Below are 5,458 nucleotides of genomic sequence, written 5' to 3'. Positions count from 1 at the left end.
CCAGATGGGAAATGTTACAGTTTTGCACCAGAGGCTTAAAGTTATTGTATTTTAAATTATCATACACGAGCCATAACCAAGAGAACAAATAGGCGTAAATGTGTAATTTCAGAAAATATGTATTTATTGAGACAAACAACTTTTTGACACCACCTACCAATCTAGCCACACTGTTTAATAGACATAGTTATATGAGGCGTGGAAAGGGATAGTCTTTTGGAACTCACTCAAATAAAAATGTCCCAACATTGAAAACAAAAGCACAGCTGTTAAATAAATAAATATATAACTTATTTTTTTTACTTTTTTCTTCACATTGATGCAGCAGTAAGCTATTTCTCATGCAAACTCTTGAGGGAGAACGACAGTTGTGCTTGTGAGTCACATTCATCATCACAACAAGTAAGATTGGCTAGAAAGACGTCATGTGAGAAGAGATGTGTTACCACATATTTTACGATCCTGATCGTAGCTAGCAGAATTTCAGTGTGTAGTTACCCTTTAATGAAATATGAATACTTGCTGTGAATGAGAATGCCAAGGAAATGAAGTGGACATACACAAAGCTCTCAAGAGTGACATTAACACTTCTTAGAGTGACCTCTTCATCACTTAACTACGGGAGCCGAGAACAGCCATGCTTGTAATTATTTTTGTAATGCTGTCTCGAGATCACAAGTTAATTATTTTGTTATCTTGAGATAGTAAAGCTCATTTTCTCGTGATAATGGGTTAATGTATCTCATTATCTCGAGAAAACAAAAGGCCGATTTCATGAGATAACAAAATCACAAGAAAATGACTTTTGTTTTCATGGTTTCATGGTTGAAGCATTTACAGACAAGAACATACTGGATGTTAATATTTCAGTAAGGCGTGCACTTGGGCATGGCGAGTTTGAGGCTGGAGTTGGGAGTGGGATCATCAGAGACTGCCTCACTGATTTCTGGAATATGTTTTTTGCAGCAAAGACCTGTGGAACAACCTGCAAGATCCCCAGTTTGCACCACACCTTCCAACAGAGAGAGAGAGAGTGGGTGGCTGTTGCTTGTGTCTTGGCTTTGGATTGCAGCGATTTCAGTACTTTCCAGTCCAACTTGCCCCTCCATTAGATTGCTGCTGTTCAGAGAGCAATCTAATTGAGGCTTTCTTCAACTACGTCAGCCCAACTGAGAAGGATGCGTGAAATGAGACACTTGACAACTTCAAAGGGGCTGATATAGAAGAACTCCTCACTATACTCAGCAGTCACGACTGCACTGTGCTCCAAACTGAAAAAAATCTGTCAAAACTGGTGGAGTAAAAAATCCTACAAAGAGATGGTGCAAGAGCCAGCATTTATCAGAGGGAATTAATGAGTGGCAAAGGACTGAAAAAGCTTCTGGATGATCTGAAACCCAGGCCAAGAAACATTACCAAATGCATTCAGATCCCAGGATCTTTGTCACATGTGGAAACAATCATCTCTTGAGATTTGTAAGAGAAAGAGATGAGAAGGAGCTCGGCCTGTTCCACAGGTACTGCATAGGGTCTGACTTGTTCCCATCTGAGACTATTAAAGTCACATTCACAGACATGTCTGAGTTCACATGGCGGCCTTTGGCTCACACCTGTACATGTTCTTTGTAACCAGCGTGTAACTACAGCAACTATGCAGAATTTAGATCAGAGTTTTGCTCAGTGTTGAGGAGTGGAGTGTGGGTGATGGTTATGTCCTAAAAACTATTTGTTTGCTTAAACAGCAAATGAAAAATAATCTTTTTCTGTTATCCAGTTTGCCTAATCCAACAGATGATGTCACATAGTGGAGGGCACATGTACCATAGTGGTAGCAGGAGGTAGAGGTTTTTTTTTTGGGGGGGGGGGGGGGGGGTTTGGTCAATTTATGATCATTTGAAATTATAATTACCATGACAACTGAAGGTATTGTGTAAAAAAGTCACTCCTGAGTTAATATTCCAAGAAAGAGAATTTATTCAGTGTTCTTACAGGAGATAGAAGTGAGACACTCTCTGTATTCTTGGTAAAGATGTGTGTAAAAACTGGCCAATTGTTTGTGTGTGGTTGCTGTTTTTCATTGTTTGCGGACCTTAAATTTAAACCTAAACAGAGTTCAAAAGTTGGAGTATTGCAGCGCCGATACTTTAATCTTCCTTTGCGCTTTCATTTTTTGGGGGGGGTTTGGCTGGATTTTTTTACTGGCTAGACTCCAGCATCTGCTTATTCACATGAAACCCACTATACTTCACTTTGTAATCTACAATATGCAATGATTTGCTGACTTGCAAAATGCGATCGACTTCTCATTGACTCATACCTGAATACATGGCACGTGTGCAACTCATATCTACAGTTGACTCAGAGCGGGCAGCGACAGGCTTCACAGCCCGGCACTTTTCCTGGAGGTTTTTTTTTTGTTTCAGGTTAAGCCAAAAAAAAAAAAGTTGGTTGGGGATCTGGAAAAGATCATGGTTTGGGTTCAGATTGCTCCTTCACTAAGGTTAGAGGAGCTCTGTCGTCATCCTTACAGTGATAATCACCAGGTTAAGGTCTGAGAATGACTGTGATCATGGTTAAAAGAATCCAACGCTGACTGTTGTGATGATACAGCACAGAAAACTAGTAGCAGTTTCCTGTTTTAAAGTCTGACATTTTGTTGACCCGTCCCTCCACCTTGATCCTGCCTTATACAGAATTTCTGGCTCTCTAATAACATCACACTACTTCCTCCTTTAACCGATTCCTTGATTGATACTGTTGTTTTTCTTAGGACAGTTGTATCCTTGTGCAGAATGTTTTGATGTGAAGATTGTTTGTGGTATGTAATTTGTGTGATATGTATAATGTCTGTTTACATCTAAAGTCAACTAAAATATTTCTTCATTGCCTGTTTGTTACAGAAGCCTATAGTGATGTATGACCTACCAGCAGATTATCAAATGAGAGGAGAAACTAACCTGACCACATTAACTACAGAGATCATGGGTTAGGTGCAAGTATCAAGGTGGTTGTTAACCTCTGAGTCACATGCTAATTATGGTAACTGGAAGAAAAATCCCATTGCACTCTCTTTAAAAACATGATTCATGCCTTGTCTCCATGGAGGCACCCTGTATCAGATTATGGTACGATCATGTGAGGGAGGAAATAGGCAATTTGCTTTGTATAGAGTTTTACAGCATGTAAAGTCCCTGTCCATGAGCTGTTTCCTTTCCCCACAACCACATTTTAAAGATCAGATCAAGCCTATGACCTCTAGAAATCAGAATAACAATGCCTCATTATATTGTGTTTACACTTTATGTATATTAGATTTAACACTAATAAACATTAAAAAAGTACAACCAGATTTACTTGAGTCTGAGAGATTTTTTATTTTCCTTGAATAGATGTGGTCCCGTTCCAGAGGAAGAGAAAAAAAACAAACTTTAACAATGAATGACCTGCTGGGGTACATGTAGCCTCTTGTTGGCAGTAGATCGGGTCAGAAAATATTTCCCACTTATCTTTGCTGTGAAATCCTGCTAAAAGGTTTTTTGTGCCTTTCTTGAACAAGTGTACGTGCTGACCATGTTTTCAGCACAGCCATCATGAAAGCACGAAGAATTGTAAGCATGTTGTTAATATTTCTGAAGGCAAACTGTGGGAGTGAGTGGTTTTCCGCTCCAATCTACTTGCCTGTATAAAATCAGAGCCAAAGTATTTATAAAATCAAATATGTGTAATTTTATAACTGTAATATTTACTCACTGAGCACTTTATCAGGAACATCTGTGGGGTCTAAATGTAATCCAATAAAACAGCTCTGCCATAAATTCTACTTTTACGAAGCTTATACATTTTCAGTTTTTGTTGACATCGTCAAAAAGGTGATAATTCTACTTTACGTTTATTACTGATGTCGTAGCAGGTGGTGGTGGTGTACTTCCTAATATTTTGCCCCCCTCTTGTATGTTAATGGAGTGGACAAAATATTAGGATCACTTTTACAATGTAATGCACTTCAGTACACCACCACCACCTACTACAACCTCAATAATAAACATAAAGTAGAATTATCACCTTTGTGACAGTGTCAGCAAAAACTGAAAATGTATAAGCTTCTTAAAAGTAGAATTTATGGCAGAGTTGTTTTATTGGACTGCATTAGATTGCACAGGTGTTCCTAATAAAGTGCTTGGTGGGTGTATTTACCATTTCATCTACTCTATAGTCAAAACATCTTAGGTTTTTACCTGCCTAGACATAGACCCATAATTTATAATTGTCCAAGACAAATGATTCAAAGATCAAAAATAAATTGCATTAGAAAAAGGGTAGCTAATCCAAACTTTAAAATTGCAAATCACTTTATAGATTCCACTCTTATCAAATGGTTTTATAAAGAGAGTGCACTTTTTTCAGATTTTCCAAAGAGCAGTGGCCAGACTTGAATGTCATCCTGTTTCATGCCTGTTCGAGGACCAATTTATGGTGTCATCTTCAATAAGAGTACAAACACAAAGACAGATCAGACAATCGTGTGTGAGCTTTGCCCCTCCGGGGAGCGTATCAATTATATCAAGTGCAAGCTCTGTGGGTGCATTCACTGAGCACCACATAAAGACTGGTTAGTCAGCCGAAGTGATGATGATGATGATGTGAACAGAATCCACACAACAGTGAAAGCTGTCGAATAATGATGGATCCTCTCCCATTTTATCAGACCTACAGCAGCTATATATAAACCAGTGAGTCATGTATAAAAGGAAAAAGAGAAGCAGTTAAAAGCATGAAATTGTGAATTTTAATGTGTTCATTTAGTGCAGACTCAGTGATGTCCATAAACATTTGTCACATGGAGCCGCTGGTCAAAACTTATACATGTATTAAATAGAGAGACAGTGTGTGTCAAAGGTTCTTAGAAATTCAACTTTTCACTTATAAAAGGAAAAATGTGTCATTTCTCTTCCCAAAAGTCACAGTCTTTTTCAGCATGCATTCATTTCATTTTTCACTAATGAATTATGTATGGTTCATCTTATGATATGCAAAACTATTTTTCTCTATTTGCATCCTTTGAATACTGATAGATCTGCTGCTGTAACTTTAAATTTCACCCTCTACTGCCCTCACCCAGTTCATTTTTCTCTGGACTCTACACTATCCAGTATGTGGAAATCAACATGCACTTTTCAATTTCAATTTCAATCTATTTTTATTTGAAAAAGGGACAATGTACATTAATCAGCATTCTGCTCTGGGGAATAACCACAGGGGAACAACAGATAAAAGGCACATTTGGAGCAAACTTATTTTCACGTAATTCTGCCTGTCCATCCAAATAAAACTCTCAGTCCCCGCCGCCTCATGAAAAACAAAATAGGGCTGATAACATTTCCCTGTGGAGACCATTTTCAGTCTCATAACACGGTGACAAGGCATTTCCTGTTTTGCCTTGAATCCTTGATCCAGACTT

The sequence above is a fragment of the Thunnus maccoyii genome, chromosome 2, assembly GCF_910596095.1.
Source record: "Thunnus maccoyii chromosome 2, fThuMac1.1, whole genome shotgun sequence".
Classification (NCBI taxonomy): Eukaryota; Metazoa; Chordata; class Actinopteri; order Scombriformes; family Scombridae; genus Thunnus; species Thunnus maccoyii.
This window is presented reverse-complemented; position numbering follows the sequence as displayed.